We start from the raw sequence: 20,721 nt of genomic DNA on the forward strand, positions 1-20,721 counted from the left end.
TTTGTAGCCTTACATACCAGCCTTTGTCGTTCCCATGTCCTTTGGTTTATAGAGCAAGGGAGTGAACTGGGGAATTGAACTACACTTTCCTATGCAGACACTGGTGAGCTAATGCTGAGATGCTTGAGTCTCTTGCAAGTCTTTAGTGGTCTTGAAAAACCTAATCTAGATCTGCAGGATATTACTCTTAAGTGTACATGATAGGCTTTGTTAGATTTCTGAGAAGAAAAGGAGGTGTTAAGAATATGCAGTCAGTCTGTAACAGCCATTATCATTAATAACGTATTAAAAAGAAGGTTTATAGCCCCAAGGCTATCATCTCAATGATGCATAATCTCAGAAATGTCAAGGTGACTCAGGGTGAAATGATGGACCATGGCATCTCTGAACTGCTCTGAAATGAGCCGTTCTGAAGAGCACACATCCTGAAACACGCACAGCACTCAGCCACAAAGGCTTTGTCACCCTCTGAATCATAAACACTCCTCTTGGCAAGGGTACAGAGCAGCAGTAGCGTGTATTGTCTTTGCTGCCTAAAAATGTGGGTTTATTTTTGTGGTCTGTAGCTAATTTGGCATATGAAAGATTCTGTAGGTAAACAATAATCTAATTCCCCACTTTATTGGGTTAGAAATACTTTTTGCTCGGAGTGGGGGAAGCCAAGTATGGCTCAGAAAATATTGTGGGTCCAGTAGGGACATATTTGTCACGTTAGCACAATTTAGCTGAAAGTTCTTGTAACTAAGAATGTCTGTCTGGTTTTGTGTGTCCATTTTGTGCTGTGTCACTGTACTTGTCTCAGACAATGTTACTCCTTTTATAAGTGCAGCGTCTCCTCACACAGTGAGTTAACCAGCACTGTATTCTTGTTTGTAAATTGTATTAGAGTGGCTTTGGGTTCTTCCCTGGGGTCAGTACGAGTCAAAGTCAAGTACTGATGCTAAAACCTTATGCACAGCTACTCTTTGACCAGTTGTTTAGGTTTTTTTAATTGGATATTTTTGTGATGCAGTCCAATGCAACAACAAAAATACACTAATGTGGTGACGCAAGTCGAGGCGGACTTAAAAGAAACACTATGTCTGCGTGGCTGTGTTCAGACAAAATGGCCTTTATTGTTTATACAAACTATTTATATATCTTAGACGGTGCAGGTGTTAGACCCTGGTAGGTTTTTGTGTCCTTCTTCTTGCTTGCTATTTGCTGTTGCTGTAGGTGCCTGTATGCTGCGGTTCTAAGTTCCGATTCTTCACATCCTGTTTACATACCTGACAATTTGTGGCTGTCTTAAAGGTACACAGCTAAGTCTTTGAGGTCAACTAACTTATCTGCAGACCCCAACACACTGATGTGAAAGGAGGTGTAGGAAGAAATTAATTTGAATTCTTCAGACTGTATCAGAATGTCATCAAATAAATGGCAGTTCATCTGAATGTTGTCTTCTGTTGGAGCAGATAATTGCAGATTGTTAGGAAACAGCATTTGTAGTAGGGAGCAGGTGGTGTAGCCACTCCTCCCACCCTGTGACCTGATATTTTCATTTTATTTTTATACAGTGCCTTTCAAGAATAGGCTTTTATTATCTGTAGTGGACTCTTATAGTGGGCTGGGCTTACAGACCAGCAGAACATCTACCTCCCTTGATAATTACCCAGGAGTTTCTCTCAGAAAGCTCTTCTCTTAGTTATGTCATGTTTACTCAATCAACTTGCTCTGCACTTGGCATTCTGAGTGGGTCTTCCCAATTTAGCACCAGTTGGCTTTCTAAATTAAAATACCCTTGCTGGTATGACAGTGTACATGCAAATTCATTGGGTCTTGAACAAAACTGAGATGGGTCCTTGCCACTTCCAATTTTTTATGCTAGAAGATTGACACCTAAGTTATTCTTGGGCTCTGGTGTGGTCTAGGCTGCACACTGGGAAATTTGTCTCTGCTCATCACATGTTACACCACAAACTGACTTTGGGTAGTGCTAATGCAAGTCAGAGATCTGTAGTGAACACCTGGCTTTAATCAAGTTAGTAGCCAAGCTGTCATTGGTTTCTACGGAGTCAGGCTTGTGATATTTTTTTTTTTTTTCTAATCTTATGTAGAGGTAGGTATGAGCACATATTTGCCTATGCATTTTGATTTAAAACCAGGTGACCATGTTAGCTGAGAGCGTCATGGTGAGAGGCTCCCTTTACTAAGCTGGGCTTGGTGCTGTCCTAACATGCTCGCACAGGCATTTCTTCCAATATGGCACATGAACTGAGAAAACTTTCATACTGCTTGGCAGTATGCAGTGCAAACAGATCCTGGTCTGACGTCCAAGTGAGTTATACCAAGTATGCATTCCTCAGTCCCTCTCTGTAAAATGAGGATAATGGTTTCTTCCTTTTATAGGATGCTTTGGATGAAAGGTGTTTAGCTAACGTAAAGTGTTACTGTTGGGAATGTACCTCATTGCTTCCAGCTTATTATGCTGCTGACATACAGCCCAGTCCTTGCTCTCTCAGGCATTACCCTGCTGAGGGAGGACAAGTTTTGACTGGTCTTTGTGCAGTGATATCCCCAAATTCATGGTGTTGCTGCTGGTTTACCACACTAATGATTGACCTTGATTGCACTAATGCTTTTCCTAATCCTGACAAGAGTAACTATTGCTTCTGTCCAGCAACTCTAAATGTGTTTGATTAACTTCCAGTAAAACTGAGGCATTGTCTTCAGTTAGGAGGTTTACTTAGCAAGGGGCAGGGCTGTTTGTAGCTGAAACGTTGACAGGTTTTTCTGCCTGGTGGCTTTGTTTTACTGAGACCCTGCTCACTAAGGTTGAGGATGGCATCTTGTTCTAAAGGCCATCAATCATCTTACTTTGTCTTCAGCTGTAACCAAAGAGCCTCTTCTGCTTATTTTTTTTTTCCCCCTCCCAACAGGAAAACTTTCAGGAAAAAAAAAATTATTGAGGGAGACGAGAAGCTGCAAATATAATAAGTAAAATCCTATTACACAGTATGTTTAGAGGGTATGGTCCATAGTTCTAAATGTCTATACGGTTTAATTAGCTCATTTTAGTTTGTGGAATAGATAGCTACAGGACTCTTTCCTATGCGTTCCTATCTCATAAAGGCATTGATGGTAAAGTCAGAGGTCTTGGGAGTGGTAAGGAGTGAGGGATGTTACTTTCTTCTGGAAAAAACCCACCCAAAACCAAAAAAACAATCAAACCCAACAAAATTAAACCAAACACTTCATAAACAGTCCTTTCTACTCTTTTTCTCCTTTTTCCACTGGCCCTGTGGCAGGCAGGCAGGACCTGCTAGGATTGCAAAGTAGCAGTTTGCTCTTGGCATGTCCTAGAAGAGCCTTATGAAAGAGTCATTATCTAGTATCTGACAGCAGCTTTAGGAAGAAAGAAATGGAATCTGGGTCTCCCTGAAGGTGTCTGAATTAAGAGAAATGCAGCCTTCAGGTGCTTATTATGTGTAATTGTATAAACAAAGGTTAATTAGGAAAGACCCTGTGGTATTTCTAATGTTTGAGGGATCTCTTAAAGCTGAGCAAACAGGGCTTTGGGATGGAGACTAAAGTCTTAACAAGTAGTCCTGCAGGACTTCTGCAGCCCTATATGACTCTCACTTTCACTGGCTCAGCTTGCTATTTTGTGAGATGTGACGCAGATGTTGAAGCAAGAATAAGGAAGTATTAATGCCTGATAAGCACTGCAGCAATTTGCAAAGTTGCCAAGTAATTGAAATTGAAGTAGGTTAGCATACTTGCAGTCCAAATTTTAGCATGTGTTCTAGCACATACACAATCTTGTATAGTCACAGTATCAGCTAATTTGTTGTATATTTGGCATAGGGTGTGTATTGCTTCCTCAGTAATGCCAAACTGCAGGCTAGCTCTAACAGCATAAGATGTTAAAAAAAAAAAAAAAAGGCCCAGGCTATGAAAAAGAGGTAAAATCTTTAGGTACCAATAATTTCCCATGCAGAGTCTGTATGTAACTATGCTGTATCGTCTGCATCTGGTACACATAAGGTTTCTGAGCTATGGCTTGATAAACTTGGAAATCCTGATTACATCCTTGAAAGCAGCTGTAAAAAAATAAAATTATATAAAAAGAAACAGTCCCTTTTGTAGGAAGATACTTCACACAGCTGTAGAACTACTACAGAAAGAAACTGCAAGGCTCTGTTGCAGAAAATTTTTTTGTTTGGTGTATTTTTGGTGGGTTGTTTTTTTCCAGATAATCTTACCAAAAAGTCCTCAGTTCATTTGCCTAATAACACAGGATAATTCAAACAGCACTAGGCACTTGGGTGATTCCTGCCTTGCCTCTAGCTGCTGTTCCAGGAAGGTATAGGTCCCATAATGTCTGATTAAATATGTGGCCTTAAGCAGGTGTCTTGGATACCCCAGTGAAATAAGTCCAAAGACTTCCAACAAAAATCTAAAGTATCTGGGAACTGATTTCCTGCACTGATACCATACTGTGAAAAAATTATGGAGTAAACCCTATGTTTTCAGCTCCCTAATACACAAGTTTCTCTAACTTCTTATCTGCTTAAGCAGCTAAAAATTCTCTTCACTAATAGTGTAATTCAAAGTATATAGTTCAAAGTTGGAAAACGCTTTATTTGATCTTCTGTTGTTGTTCAAAGGCAGATCTCTTCAGCATCTCCAATAATAAATTTTAACTGTGTAGGATCTAATATGAAAAAATAAAAAATCCCCAAACCAAATAACTTCATTTGGCTTATCATTTGTGTCCGAAGTTCTAACTGGTAACAAAACTGGTTAATTTTGTTTCACTTGATTCTCATTTTGAGATCCATGTGTTAATAAAAATCTACATGAAGTTGCAGCACTGGCTCCCTTCCAGAAGTCTATTACACAAGGCAGCAGCCGTGAGCTGTGCCCTGGAAAGCCTGTCTGAGAACACGTAGTTGGAAGCGTGGGGCTGCGCTTTCTTCTACATTGCACTGCTGTAAAGATCATAGCAGGGCTCAGAATCACCAAAGTGCAAATCTGGGCAGATGTTCTTTAACAACTGGTTTGATGTGTAGTGTTTATGACAAGGAAACTTGTTTAAACTTGTGTTCAAAGTCAGCTGAAGCTAGCTCATACAATTAAACCCTCACTGTACTCTGGTTAGTCTCTTTACTGTCTTCATAGTAGGAGCTATTTCTAAAGTGACTGATGTGAGCAAGGTCCTTTCCCTGACTTTAGGAAGGACTGGACCATACATCTACCATTAATTTTGGTTTCTTTAACAGCTTTAGCCTGAAAGGAAGAGTCATGATTTTCTTCAGAAATGCATCAATTATGACCAACTAAGGATCTTACTGTTATTCCTTAATGTTGAGAAAAATAAGGATACACTGGTTTGCCATGATAGCAAAATGCACCTGTGGAATGTGGAGGCACAAAAAATGAAGTATAAATATCTGTTTTGGCTATTTGGTCACAAATATACTCAGCTCTTGATCCCAGCCCTGACTGCTATTAATATGCAGGTGAACTGTGCAGACTGATGCTCAAACCTCTCCCTGCTGGGGGCAGGTGGGGAGGATTGAAGGTAGGCAGGAAAGGCTCTGGAGTTTGAACTTAAAAAAACTTGTGTCTTTGAAAAGTGAAGTTGTGGGGACTTAATCTACAGGTTAGCGGTTATCAATTTTTCATCACAAACCAAAATTGAGGGACATCTATTTACTGTCTGTTGTCTATGAACAGGATTTAGTTTGAGGGATGAGTCCTACTCGGTGTAATTCTGCTTTCCTGCAGCTGTTACAATGTTATAGCTAGGTTACATATCCTCACAAATTTGAAACTACAGCTAATTATACTGTCATAAATTCAACATGAGCTTCTTGTTGCTTGGCACAGTGTAAACAGTACAGTATACAACAGGAATGTGATATCCATCTATTATTTTAAGATACATTCTGAAGAATAAAATAGTAAATGGGTAGGTCAAACTCTACCTGTCTGTTGTGACAATGCACTCTTCTCTAACAATGGGCTATAGGTGTCTGCTGGTGGGAAATCTGCTCATGGAAGGAGTTAGGTTGTTGCAAAAGAAGTTTTCTATAGAGTTATGGGTATAATAAAAGTTATCTCAATTTCACTGGAGTGTAGAGGCAAGGATAGAACAAACAAACAAAAAGCTGGTCTGCCTCTGTAAAGCAGGCGGTCGGTATTTGAGGAAAGCAATGCATGCTTTCCTTTCAAAGACCGTGCTGTATGGCCCAGTGCCACAGATTGCGGGTGATGATCAGGCAAAGCATTTCCAGATGCAGGCTGTTGCCATTAAACAACTTTTTTGTTGTTGTTAGTCACTTGGAGGCGAGGGGACTTCAGACATCTCCATCAGCACAAGTAGCTAGTCAGACCTCATGTCTACTGGCTTGGGGCAGCACTTGTCAGTCTTGGGGGAGAGCTCTCTGGAGTTCTGTGGGTAGCCTCAGAAACTGTTGGCTGCCGTTTAGTGTTGCTGAATAATGATCAGGTATTTTCTTCTTTCTTCCTATTTTCCCTCTTCCTTCTCCTCAAGTTGCTGCCTCTGAAAGCTGTGACCCTCAGCCTCTTCACCCCATGTACTGTCTGTTGATCTCTGTTTGATCCCTGCTCCCAGGGTGTCTCTGTTTTGGGTGAGGGCTGCTTATTAGGGTATGTCTGCTTGCTTTTCTTTTATGTATTTTAGGTGGACGGTAGCTGATGGCAGATAACTAGGGGAAGATATAAAAACTATGGTAATACTCCTCGCAGCTCAGGAGGAAAAATCATTGCTCTTATTGTAAATGTCTGCTCACAGGTTCCTTTTTCACTTTCCCCTGTTGCCCTGTTTGCTTTCCTAAGGGCACTGCCTCCCACATGATGCAGGTGTGAGGCAGGTGTTCCTTACAACTGAAGATGGTCTATTTGGGGTAAGCTTGTGTCAGCCAAAGTCCCCACCTGCTTGCAGAATGTGTTCTTCAGTGTCAGATTCAAAGAATGGCTTGAAGGTCAAAGGGGGATTTGTGGGTTTGTTGTTTTGGTTTTTTTGTGGTTACAGGTCTGCCTCCTTGGTATAGCAACTAGAAAAGTAAAATTAGGGGAAGTACAGATAGCTGAATTCTTGGCAGTGGATGTAATTTGAATGTTAACTAGCTTTGTGTGTTTATATATGTGTTAGAGGGAGGCAGTTTCATGAAATATGCAGGAATATGTCTAGGGAGGTGAGGTGTGTAGAGATTGTCCTTGAGACCCAGCTGTCTTAGTTTTTACTGGATAGTTTGTGCTGATTTTGGCTGGGGTAGGTTCGTTTCCTTCAGAGTGGCTAGTATGGGGCTATGTTTTGGATTTGGGCTGGAAACAGGGTTGGTAATTCAGGGATGTTCCAGTCCCCGCTGAGCAGCGCTCCCACAGAGCCAGGGGCTTCTCTGCTCCTCACCCCACCCACCAGCGGGTGGGCTGGGGCGGCACAGCAGCTGGGAGGGGACACGGCCGGGACAGGTGACCCCAGCTGACCAAAGGCATATCTCATACTGTGTTCATCATGCTCAGCAATAAAACTTGGTGTGTGTGTGTGTGCTGCTCAGGCACTGGCTGAGCATCGGTCAGTGGGTGGTGAGCTATTGTTTTCATTTGCATCACTTGTCTGTCTTGAGCTTTATTTCTCTCTGTTATTTTCCTTTTTACTACAATTTATTATTAATTTATTTTTATTATTAAACTGCTCTTACCTCAACCCATAAGTTTTCTCACTTTTACCCTTCTGATTCTCTCCCCCTGCCCCCCTCCCCCCCCCCCCCATCCTGCTGTAGGGGGGCAGGGAGTGAGCGAGGGTCTGTGGTGCTCAGTTGCTGGTGGGGGTTAAACAATGGCATAGCTGTACCTGGTGATTTCACGTTCTCTTATACTGGAAAACTTTTACTCAACAGGTCTAGGCTTTCCTAAAAAAATCGGGGTGTGTGTTGGTTGTTTTGTGTATGTGTTTGGTTTTTTTTGTGGGGAGGTAGGGTAGTAATTCCTTGCCCACTTAATTGTTTTTGTGAATGTCAATGACGGTGCTTGTAGCTTCTGCAAGATCACTTTTGAGGGCCATTTCAAAGAGCAAAATGAACACACACCCCAATTAATTGGATATATAAAATTATATTTTAGCAAACTTTTTATCCTTCATTCTGTCTCAAACTGACTGCAAACTGACTGAAACATAAATATCCTTCTATTTCCAGACTCACTTGTTCCTATTTTTTTGCAGGATCTCAGCACGCATTACTTCACATATGTATGCACACATGCTATCAAGTGTATGAATGCATAGTATCTTTCAGTTAATTTTCTGTGGAAAGTCAAGGTCTCTGAAGAGAATTTATTAATAGAGCTGAATGGAATTAGAAACCGAAACACAGCAGTACTATAATGAGGATAAATTTATACCAAGGGCAACTCCAAAATGATTTGCATAACTTTAGTAGTTTTCTGCTACCTGGAAAACTCAAGAGGCTGAACAATATTCTCACCTACTTGCAATTTGTATGGGCTATGGGTATCTTATAGCTTCATAGAGTCATTTTCTGGTTTTGAGTTTGGCTTCCCGCAAAAGCGGTGGAGGTAAGTAGGGTTTTCTTCTGCAGTGTCTTTGGGTGTGCCTGAAAAATGTTTTCATTTGATAAAGAATTTGTTTTTTTTCAGAGCAGCTCTTGCCATAGAAACTTGTCTTCAATTTAATACTGATAGGAAGCTGTTTATTTTCAAAAAAGTTACAAACATGTAGTATTGGGTTTTTTTGATAGCCACATCAAGGTTGTGGTTTGCTAAGTTGCCTGAGTAGGATCATAGGGTCAGGGTGACAGTACTGAAAGTTCAGAGGTCAGTGTGCACCTTTCAGGTTGCCTCTGCTGATAGTGTCACTCCAGTGGGGTTTTGCTGAAAAGCCTTTCCCTGTGTTTCAGGCAAACTTCCTAGTGACGAATTGGTAGTGGTGAGAAGTTCTGGTGTGACTGAAGTGATCTGTGGATGGCACCTTTCAGACAGTGCGGTTGTATGAGCTTCCTGATGTGGTCCCAGTATTGCATCCCCTTTCTGTCTGCCCTGTGCTGGAGCCTGCCGACGGTGTGCTACCTCTTGTAATGATCCCTGCAGCTAGGAAAGAGCTCACTGGCTTAATCCTTCCATCCATTTCTTATGCAGGGAAAGAGAGAGGGGGTGGGAAGGGACACACGGGTGAAAATTTCTGGCTGGAGGACCTGAGCAGGGCTGTGCTGCAGCACTTTGTTTCCACTCTGTCTTGTCTCCCACCTGGTCCTTAACAATACTACTGTGGATGGCCCAGCCCCAGAAAACAGTAATCATTGCTTCCACGAGTCCTATTGGTAACTGGTTTTGATCTGCTTCTGGCTGCATGGAGCCTGGACTGCAAGCCTCAAAGTAAGGGGCTTCTTCTGTGAGATAGCTCCCTGAGCAGCTTTCCAGAAAAAGATCATCTATTCTCAAAGGTATTTTCTCTGACTTTATAGAAAAGGCTTTAGTCTGCTGCTGCTTCACTAGGAATGAGCTGAAAGCCTTTGATATTTGAAAACTGAGCTGTTATGATCAGATACATAAATCATGGGGGTAGCTGGTCAAAAGTTTTCAGTGTTAGAGAATATTGCTGAAAAAACGCTTCACTTTCTTTCATTGTCCTTTTCATCAGGACTTTTCATGTAGCCTGTGACTTCAGTTTTGGATTAGGTAACTATAAGAAATACTATATATACTAGTTTTACTGCATCAAAATTTCTTTCTTGTGAAAGATCTTCAATGTTTGCTTTTAATTTACTCTGAATGTCCCCACCGGCAAACTTACTTTGCCAACTATTTATAAAATATGAATGCAAACAAACAAGCCCCTGAGGTTCAAACTGAAAAGTTTTTGCAAACTTCATTGAATTGTGTTTACTTTCTATTTTCTTTATATTGGTTTATTCCTTTTTATTAAGGTGCTGGGATGGTAGCTTGGAGAAATTTTATTTTTTTTTTTTAATCCCCCTCCTTTCTGCTCTGCAGCTCAAAACCCCAAGGGAGAATACAGAGGAGCTGTGACTGAAGAAAAGACTGAGTTGGGGATTTCATGAAAATGTGCAATCTGAGCTGCCTGTGATTTCTGCTATTCTTTGCATTCATATGGGATCCATGGACTCTGTACCTGACCATGCTTTCCAGATTGCTGACATGAGATACGTGAGCAAGAATTAATGAATTAAGACCTCAGGATCTTTGCATTGTAAAAAATCAAGACAGGTGTAATGAGAAGTCTGTTGCAAACAAATAACCTCACTTCTTAGACTTGAAGGTTAAATAATTCTGTATATATTAGCAAAATAAATTACAAAGCAAATGTTCTCAGGCACTGCATCCAGAGGGACTCCATTTTGCAGCTAATTTATTACTTGTTTTCATGTTAGTTGGCCTGTCAGAAGAGCTACTTGTCCCCTGCATGAGGTGTTATTGTTGCTGCTAGATGCTGTTCTCTGCTAACAGAAATAACACTTTCTGAGTTTAAGAATGAGAGACTATAAAGCCCACAGAAACGAACAGCCTAGCACCGGGCAAACACTTGGCCTAGCAAACAAAATGTGCCTTTTTGGTTTTGTGTCATTGGCTAAGGTTAAGCTTTCCCCTAAGGGCGCAGGAGCGGACTGCGGGTGTTTACTGGAAGGGGCAGGAAGCGCAGGGTGCGGACGAAGCCCAGCTGATGCCGGGCAGTGCAGCGCTGCGCAGGAGGCAGATGCTTGTGCTGCTGAGTCACGGGTGGTTTGGATTTTGTCCTTAAAGTTCCAGCTTCCGGAGTCAGGTGAACGTGTAATTAGCGCAAGGCTTGGCTTTTGTCTTGCAATTGTACTGTTTGAAACCTGAGAGCTTTGCATTGTTTTAGTGCACCTCCCTAACTTGAACGCTGGGCAGTAAACCTGAAATACAGTGTCAGAGGTTTGGTGGTATTTTTTCTTCTCTGCCATGTGTAGGAGCTGAGGCCTAAAGGAAAATACTGCATGTTCCTCCACTTGCTGCAAAATCACCAGACCTGGTGTACTAGGTGTAAACAACTCCGCATCCAGTGCAGCAGGGCGTGCTGGCTGCCTCCTGCACCAGCCTCCTGGCAGCACCATGGCTGGGACCAAAGCAGAAGCCCACGTGCCATGCCCCATGCCAGAAACACAAGATTTCAGAAAAACGGGGTTTAAGCCTTGCCCTTGACACCTCCGTTCAAAAAGCACTTTTGAAATGATCAGGAGTGATATTTTGGCCATACCAGCTCATTCAAGCATTTGGATCGCTGCTAGAAGTGTGAAGCGTGAGGGGCTGTGGAGCCCAGGTCTCGCATAAGTCTTATGTGTGAAACTGAGTGTAGTTTGTACAGCAAATAGGTGAAACTCTGCCGATTTAATTCAGAATGTAGTAATTGGCAGCAGTTCAGACTCAGAAGACCAACTGTTATTCAGGGGTGTGTGTGTGACACTTATTTGTAATCACTGCTGGCACAGTAAAGGAATGTGCGTGCTTTTATTTTTGCTGTGTGGCTTTGCAAGCCTCTCTGCATAACAAGGGCCTACTGATCTCAATTGAAGCAGTGTTCACTGAAGCAGTTGTCTTTTTATTTGCTTCCAGAGAGGTGTAGTTGTAAATAAATTAATCCTGAGTTGCCAGCTTACTGTTGGCAATCCTCTGTTCGAGTTGAGGCACGATCCTTGCAGTCATGCCTGCGTGCCAAGGAGGACCTGGTTAATGCCTGTCAACAGAAACCCTTGCTGAATGCAGGAGTCGTAAGTTACCGGTTCCTCGACTGGCTTGCGTAGAAGAGACAGTCTTTCACCTCTTTTCCCTATTAATTATAGGGCTGGGTACTGAATGATCCAGAACCCTGTTTAGGAGACGTGGCCACTCCCTTAGGAATGGGATGCCATTTGCCCATCACTCTGAAAGCATTGCTCGCCCCCTGAGGCTTATGGTTAAAAATAAAAACCTTATACAACCCAAGTACTGATAACAGAGATGGGCTAGAGAGGCGTGCAGAAATAAAATATTTTTTTAATTTCTAATGAGTAACTTTTAATCCTCCTGCCCCCATTTAATTGAACTACAAAGATTTTGGGGGTACTTGTGAGAGGTGGAAGTGCTTCATCCTAAATCTTGCCTTTGTTAAAGGGAGCTCTTGATTAAGAGAGTGCGGTCTTCCTTTGCATGGAAACAGGAGATTTTGAGTGTATATTCAGCATTCTTCATTCCCCTGCTGTAAATTTCTTGATCAATTAGTTATTCATGGCATTTGTTCTAGCACTCTTCCTACCAGGTCATTGACCTTTCCACTTTTTAAGGCTGGAACAGCTGATGCCATTTGGGTCAGAGCAGAGCTCTCCTTCTCAGAGCAATGACTTCCCTAGTGCTTCCCACACTGAAAACAAATCACAGAGTGTACCTTCTGCCTAGCAGGGCCGTTTTCACATCAGTGTAGAAGCCCATTTTCATACAGAAGCTGTTTTCCTGCAAATACAAATGTTTTAGTGATTATAGTGATTTAGGTGACCTAAATAAGCTACTAACATTGGAGTGTGTTCATAAAGTTCTTAAAGCACAAAGATCAGAAGCTAGAAATCTTGGAGGTGGGTAGGTTTTTGTATGTGGTGTGGTTTGGGTTTTTGGTTTGTTCAGTTGTTTTCATTTTATTAAAAAACTGTCTTATTGCAGAGGGAATCCTAAAAAATATTACTCTAGGACTTCTTAAATTACTAGAAACCAAGGAAAACAAGTTAAATTATAGAAGTTTGCATATGTAATATATATAAAATACATACTTAATATAGAGGTGTAGGCACAAGCAGACTATTGTGATTTTTGGACTTGCACAGGTTTGTTGTGCTTTGTGCCAGTGATGGGAAAGGCATGAGGTTGGACTGAAGCTGTAGCAGTACATGGAAGGTGAGGGACCTTTTTGGAAGGGCTGACTTAACGTGGGCAAATGAGGTGGTCTGGAGCTGAAATGACAAGAGAGATGCATGTCAGCTGTGTGTGGCAGGGCAGGAGGTCAAGGCAGAAGAAAAATGGTAAGAAAAGGCATGAAACCAACAGGTAATGCTTGCCTAATTCTTCAGCAAAGCTCTGGGAACTCCGCTTGCAACAGCAACCAGAGAAAGGAAAGCAAATGTTTTTGGTGACCCTGATACAAGGAAAAAAAAGAATGTGAAAGCTTTGCTGAAGAACTTTAGATGTGTTTGATATTAAGTCCTTTTGGGGAAGGATAACTTGAAAAGTCTGGTTTGGTTGATAGGAAAAAAGAGTCCATTTTGGGAATGGAGTAGTGATTGGAAATGCTATGCAAATAGCAACAGGTGTCCACAGGATACCTCTCTAGGTAAGCCAAAGGGGGTGTGTTACTTCAAAATGAAGTCTGTAAAAGACAGAAGGGGACTGACTTTGATACCTTGTTCTGCTTACAAGTAGTGGCCTCAGTATAAAGTCTGGTTTTCTTCACTATGGGCCTGAACAGTTCCCTCCCCAATCCAGCTGGTCAGGGTAATGTAAACTATTTCTGTTTCTCCTTCCTTGCTATTTGCAGGATAAAGAGTTTGGTTGGATTTTTTTTTTTAAATATATAGCAGACATGTCATTAACTTCATTAAAGAGGTTAAATTAACTTAAATTTTTGTTGTTGTTGTCAGTGTCCCCCTTCCCTGTTTAACTCTCATCTTTATCTCCTCAGAGAACAAACGCCAGTCCTGGGGCAGCTGCAGTATCTCTTGGGCCAACCCTACTATACAATGAAGGAAGTCTGAAACTGACTTTTTTCTTTTTTTTTTTTTCTTCTTCACCAGACCTTGTACATGAGCTAAACCCTTACTGAAGACAAATTACTTGATGCCTTCCCAGGGTTTCTCTGCATTGTTTGTGAAAAAGAATTGAAGTTTACAGTATGAGTGTGCACTGAAGCTTTTTGTAATTGAGCAGGAGTTTCTGGTGAACAATGACTTCAAATCATAGCAGAAATTTCCATTCCCTTCTTCAGCAACAACATTGGAAATAGGCGTGTAGTTTGGTGACTGCTTTATGAGATATCTTGGTTGCAGAGACGGGCATATATGTGTTCCCTTGAAGAAAAAGGAAGAACCGAAACTTGCTTTGTTCTTCAGATAAGACTGTTTCTATTCTCTGTCCTTATACAAAGTCTGGAGCTGTGGGCTGGAGGGAGTCCCAGGAGCCAGTTATCTGTGCCTCTGTGCTGATGTGAGGTCAAGTGTACTTGGCCCTCCCTAACCCATGTTCTGCTAGTGTCTGCTCTTGAAAACCTCCGGGGAGGATTTTCCAGTCTCCCTAGCTAGTCTAACTTTGTGTTTCATCTCTTTCTCAGTGCTTTCAGCATTTTCGCTGCTATTTAAGCTGTGCTAGTTGTTGCAAATTAAGCTAAAATTCTTGTTTTCTTTTTTCTAGCAGCCATGGGAAAATAATTGCTTCTTGCCTTCTTTTAGTTTGAAAAATGATATCATATCTCTCTGGCATAATTTGTTTTTATTCCTAATCAAATATGGCAAGTGTTGTGTTGTGTTGTCCCTGTCATCTTGTTGTGTGTTCGTCCCCTTGTCCCCCCTTGTTCTCTTCTAAATTTCCATTTTGAAACTGTTGCAATAGAAATGGGGTCTAACAGATCACGGGGTTTTGATGAAGTTTTGTTAGTGTGGTAAACTGAAGATACACGGTTAGTGTAATACTTACAGCTTCCCTTCTGGATATCCAAATGCTAATTAATTTCACTCTGTCCTTCCCAGAGCCCTCTTGCATACTTCTCACTTTGTTTTCCTGCATGCCTCCCAAAGCTGAATTTTACTGTACTGTCCCTCTGGTTTAACACTAACAGCTGCTCAATCAAGGAGGCAGAGGGAGAGGCTGCAAAATGCCAAAGGAAAACTATCTTCCTTAGCAGCTTTGTGACTCCTGCATAAAGACTAGACTTTCCCATGGGATGCAGGAGAGGTTCAGAAGCGTGAATGCTAGTCAGACCATTATGATCATCTAGAAAATGTCACCCTGTATTTCCTATAGCCATCTCTTCTGGCTGAAATCTGGCAGGCACGTTGTACTTAACACTAGATGTCTCTTTCTAAAGACTTCAAATGACTGATAATGTATCATGTTACTTGTGTGGATTATTTAATCAAATACTGCTGTGGAAAAAAAGCATAAATGTTATCTCTAGTTAAGGATTCCTCACCAGTCCTTGCCTTTTGCCTCCTTTGCACCTCCTTCTGATCCAATGTCCTCTGCTCCTTGTAGGCATTTGGCAGCAAATGTGTTTGATTTTTCCCGCCACAGGTATTTATTAAATCAGCCAAAAGGGTGGGAAATCCCCCACCATATCTGTGGTCAAGGTTTATCCTAAAGTTTTAACGTTTGTTAATGATAGACCTGAAAGGATTTCAAGGTATGTCTGCTGTAAGTAAAGAAAATTGACTGAAATGATGTTCTTTAAGTGGCTGTCTCTCCAAAACAGTATCATGTGCTTGTTCATCCTTGTGTCACCGTAGCTGTGAACGGCAGCTGTACCGAGAGCAGGATAATTTAAGAGTTTTGGTTGCGCTCCTAAGTGTTGAACTGAAGAAAATATTTCACTTATGCTGTGTGAGTGGAACAGCCAGTTTCTCTCCCAAGGAGGATAAGCACAAAGCTGAACTGAAATTACTCATTGTTTGTTTGCATTTGCGTTCAGCAGGAGAGCCTGTGCTAGAGGGCCGGTGTTGCTGAATCACTGATTGCGGTTTGCTTTCCTACGACAGCGAGAGGTGATGGGTATGAATAATGCTGAGGTCTAAACGTGTGTTAATACTTGTGCTGTCTTTCTCATGCATATGTGGGACCTTGCCATGTCAACAGCAATTCCTCCCTTCCCCCTCTCCATCCCTATCAGTCATTTCTAAAGCTATTTGCATGTGAATCCCTATGGGCACCCCTTGCAACACTGGGGCTGACCTGCTAAAAGTAGGTCTCTTGGGCTTTCAATCATTTTGCCACACATAATAGCTAAATAATCCTGCCTGCCTGCAAGGAAATGACCTGCACACAGAAGGAAAGGGCAGATGAAGGCTCTTACACAGAGAACCGCTCAGATTGGCATGCTGGTACAGAGCACTAAATCACAGAAAAGCTATGAAACTGCTCCCAGCTTCCTGAAGTGCAGATGCCTTGAGCACTTTACTGGGTGGTATTGACTGCAACTCATTGCATTAGCAAAAGGTCCATAGTGTCTGCTCTCCTGGAGAGTCATCTGCATTAACCATGCTTCCTTAACGTGTGTCTCTGCTGGCAATCACAACTGGTTAATGAAGATAATTCTTCACGTTGTTTGTTGTGTTATTAGGTCTTGGTCATTAGATAACAGTACCTGACAACTATGCTGAAGTATGGCTGCAGCAGCAACCTTCTCCGAAGGCTCAGTTGGTAGCACAGCTACTGTAGGGTGGAAGATGCAGGTTTCAGATGGGCAACATCAGACAGTGTCATGCTTAACACTGTGAAGGGTTTGGAGCTTTTATTTTTGCAGAAAGTGTGGTTTCACCTGCAATCTTTCATAACTATTCTACCACAGATAGCAATGAGAGAGCAGCACTGCGGCATTTGTAAAGCTGGTTTTGCTTAGAGGATGGCGCTGCGAGTGCAGCTGTTGCTGGCAACTGGAGTGGCTTGGCATTATGTTAGGCAAAATGGCATTTGCGTAATGAGTATGGAAAAAACCATGAAAAACAGTTGTAGGAAATACTGTTTGGAAAAGCATATTCAGATTCATTAACATACAACATAACTAATACTCTCCTTGTGCTGAAGCATTTACTTGTGGTTATATAATAAATACTGATTTATTTTTACAGATATATTTTTATATGGGGAAAATATTATCCTGCTGGGATAGCACTACATAACTCAACATGGAGCAGAGGAGCTAATAGTTTTATATACTGCCCTTATCAAAATCTCTAGGCATTGCACAGTGCAACCCAATAAATAGCATAAGAAGTTAGGAGCAGTAGCAATTGTATTTTTTCATTATAGTGTTAATGAGCACTTGGAAATTTTAGTCAGTGCAATGTGCTTCTGGTCATCCTCCAGTTGAGTGGTGAAACTCAAAAAGGCTTATTTTTCAAACTGTTTGCATAAATATAGCCTTGATATTGTTTGAAATATGGTGACGGGATGCTCCAGAACTAGGTTGTCTGTATGCAAATGATCATATGATGCAAAGATGAAGAGAAGGGGAAAAATAACCCATTTTAAGCTTTTGAGACACATTTTATCTCCTTATGGAGGGGCCTGTACAACTACAGAACTCGTGGGAGGAGAAAAGGTAAGCATGTAAACTTAGGAAGCCTGCTATCACTATACCTTCTGATAATAAGTTTTCTAAGATCCTGAATGTTGACTGTTTCCTTCTAACACCCTCTTTTCTGCTGAGACTTCCAGGCAATTTTTTCAAGACACAATTTTTACTGGACCTATTTACTGAAATAATTGGGGGTAGGCTTTTTCCCCTTCTTCTCCCAGTTCACCTGTCCATCTTAAAATAACTGTGGAGATTTTCTACCTTATTAGGAACCAAATTGATTTTTCTAAGGAGTTCTTACGCTGGTTGTAGAGAGCATTTTGCTCCTGTGACTTGAGAGTTGTTTGATAAATTGCTTATACATGTCAGCTTAAGCTCTGAAAGTGTCCTTATAAGTTTAACTGATGTCTTTGGCTTCAGCACTAAAACCCGCACAATTTTCTTGCAAATTAATATTCTGTTTCTGACACAATTACTGCTGTATTTTTGAGTGGGTTTTCTGTGGATGTTTTGCCATTATCACTGGGGCATGAGGCCAGCTGTTCTGCTCTTCTGAAAGTAGGACTTCTGAAAAATAAAATAATTGGAAATTATTAAATTAAGTTGATGATGTAACTCTCCTCTTTTGTTAAATTGCAACATATTAATGTAAGTAAATGGTAACAGTTTGGGGCAGGTGCATGTGTTTTAAATAATTTGGACTGCTGATTGTGGTTTTCCTGCTCTGGACATGGCTTGGGAGAATAGAGACTATTGACTTTGGGATACTTAAACTTTCACATGCAAATACTCTCATTGAATTCAGAGAAAGTAACAACCTGTGAAAGTTATAGTCCTGTTTAAGTCTTCACAGAAGTATGGTTATTGTTTGTCGATACAATTTCCACATCCTTCCTGGGAAAACTGTTCTAAAGCTGTACTATGCTGCAGTTAGATGTCAAACCTTAAGTTTTCTGCAGCAATGTTAGTCCCTTGTTTACTGCAATCTGTTTGCCATTTCTGATGTGAATAGGAAAAAAAAATGTAGTTAAAGACCATTACAACTTTTCAAGATTCATTCCCCTCTGTTTCCTGCTGCTTAGTTCCACAGTCTGTCTGGTGGTTTTTGTTTTTTTTCTTTCCTCCTTCTTTTTAATTTAAAGAATTGGATGCCCGCCAGGCTTCATGTGTTGTCTTTTACTTAGGACAGGAAGACACACTGGGTGTTAGCTTGTGACTATTAGCATCCCTTTCACTGTGGTCGGAACAATAAATTTGGTGTCTCAAATTCGGATGTGGGTTTTGTTTGTATGTTTAGAAGCTATTATTCAGCCAACAGGGAACAGAGCAGTGTAGAACTGTTGATTATTCCTAGAAGTAGCTGATTAAAAACTAGAATGAACTAACAACATATTCCAAGAACCACGACTCATCCTTGGAGTGTCCTTATTGAAATTTTTCTGAGGACTGAGATCTGTGGAGAAAAACAATGGGAGAGCAGATGTATTAGTTATAATTTTGTACACAAGAACATAATTCCTAAGTTACCCTTTCTGTGGTAAAAGGGGTACAGGAAATCAGTCCAAGAGATAATAAGTAATGAATGCTAAAACCTGATAATCTCTAACAGCCAGCAGATCATTTTTCTTCTGGTCTTCTTTTAAAGAAGGCAATATTGTTCTAAAAATACTGGAAATGTACCCTAGTGTTGTGTGTCCTGTTAAATGAGGATATTGAAAAAGAACAAATAAAAGAAGCATTTTTCTGTTTCATGGATATTCTACTACTCTAACATGTAGTATCAGTCCATAAGACAATGCCTAGACAGTATGAAAAGACAATTGGAAAGCATGAAAGATCTTCATGCTCTGCTGCTTTGAGAATCTTCTTTTCCTAACTTAGACAACTATCCATTACTTTTTACTGTAATTTTTTTTATTTTTTTTTTTTGGGGGGGGGGGGGGGGGAAGGGTTCTGTCATCAAAAAATACAGGGGAAAAAACCTTACCGTTCCAATTAACGTAGAATCATAGAATGGTTTGGGTTGGAAGCGACCTTAAAGCCATCTAGTTTCAACCCCCCTGCCATGAACAAGGACACCTTCCGCTACACCAGGTTGCTTAAAGCCCCATCCAGCCTGGCCTTGAACATGTCCAGGGATGGGGCATCCACACCTTCTATGGGCAACCTGTTCCAGTTCTTCACCACCCTCACAGTAAAGAATTTCTTCCTAATATCTAATCTAAATCTACCCTCTTTCAGTGCAAAGCAATTACCCCTTGTCCTTTCACCACATGCCCCTGTAAAAAGTCCCTCTCCAGCTTTCTTGTCAATCCCCTTTAGGTACTGGAAGGCTGCTAGAAGGTCTCCCTGGAGCCTTCACTTCTCCAGGCTGAACAACCCCAACTCTCTCAGTCTGTCTGCACAGGAGAGGTGCTTCAGCCCTCTCAGCATCTTCCTGGCCCTCCCCTATGAACTTGTTCCAACAGGTCCATGTCCTTCTTATGTTGGGGGCGTCGGATCTGAATGCAGTGCTCCAGGTGGGGTCTCGCCAGAGCAGAGGGGCAGAATCATCTCCCTTGACCTGCTGGCCACACTTCTTCTGATGCAGCCCAGGATTCTGTTGGCTTTCTGGGCTGCAAGCGCACATTGTTGGGCTGTGTTGAGCTTCTCATCTGCCAGCACCCTCAAGTCTTTCTCCTCAGGGCTGCTCTCAATCCATTCTCTGCCCAGCCTGTATTTGTGCTTGGGATTGCCCTGACCCAGGTGTGGGACCTTGCACTTGCCCTTGCTGAACCTCATGAGGTTTACATGGGCCCACCTCTCAAGCCTGTCCAGGTCCCTCTGGATGGCATCCCTTCCCTCCAGTGTGTCAATCACACAGCACAACTTGGTGTCATCAGCAAAATTGCCGAGGGTGCACTCAATCCCACTGTCCATGTCACCAACAAAGATGTTCAACAGTGCCAATACCAACATCTGAAGAGTGCTGCTTGTCACGGGCTGGTTGTGGTTCAAAGGAACTAAATGGAGTGCTGAGTCTTTTGTGGGCTATGACTTTCTGTGTAGGTAGTACCTGGAATCTTTTCTGCTGAGGGTTTTCAATCTTCAGGTTGTGTGCTAGAAGCGGTACATCCATTTTACAGTCCAAGACTAGATGTATGTTTTTGCAAATATGGTATAAATATGTAGATGCTTTTCATGACATAATTGTCACAACCTATCCAAATTGCTGAATAAAATGAATCCCAGTCAGAACTCTTCAGGCTTTGCATTTCTCTGGCAAATAGCTGATTTCCTTTCCTGGAAAGACCTAATGTGTGCAAAGATCCTCCTAGGACTCCGAGCTTTCTCCCAGAAGAGGTGGGTCTGCTGTTGAGAGAAACCTGGGAGACAGGGCACTACAAGATTTCCTCTGGGAGAAAGCATGA

At 41.6% G+C, this 20,721-nt stretch overlaps 1 long non-coding RNA gene across 1 annotated transcript; it reads left to right on the forward strand.

Moving 5' to 3' along the window:
- The first annotated feature begins 8,744 nt into the window (after positions 1-8,744).
- Positions 8,745-19,168, forward strand: LOC119147670. The gene is made up of 3 exons (XR_005104108.1): positions 8,745-8,844; positions 8,928-9,470; positions 10,021-19,168. It is a non-coding gene; the product is annotated as an uncharacterized LOC119147670 (long non-coding RNA).
- The last annotated feature ends 1,553 nt before the right edge of the window (positions 19,169-20,721 follow it).

The sequence above is a fragment of the Falco rusticolus genome, chromosome 4, assembly GCF_015220075.1.
Source record: "Falco rusticolus isolate bFalRus1 chromosome 4, bFalRus1.pri, whole genome shotgun sequence".
Taxonomy (NCBI): Eukaryota; Metazoa; Chordata; class Aves; order Falconiformes; family Falconidae; genus Falco; species Falco rusticolus.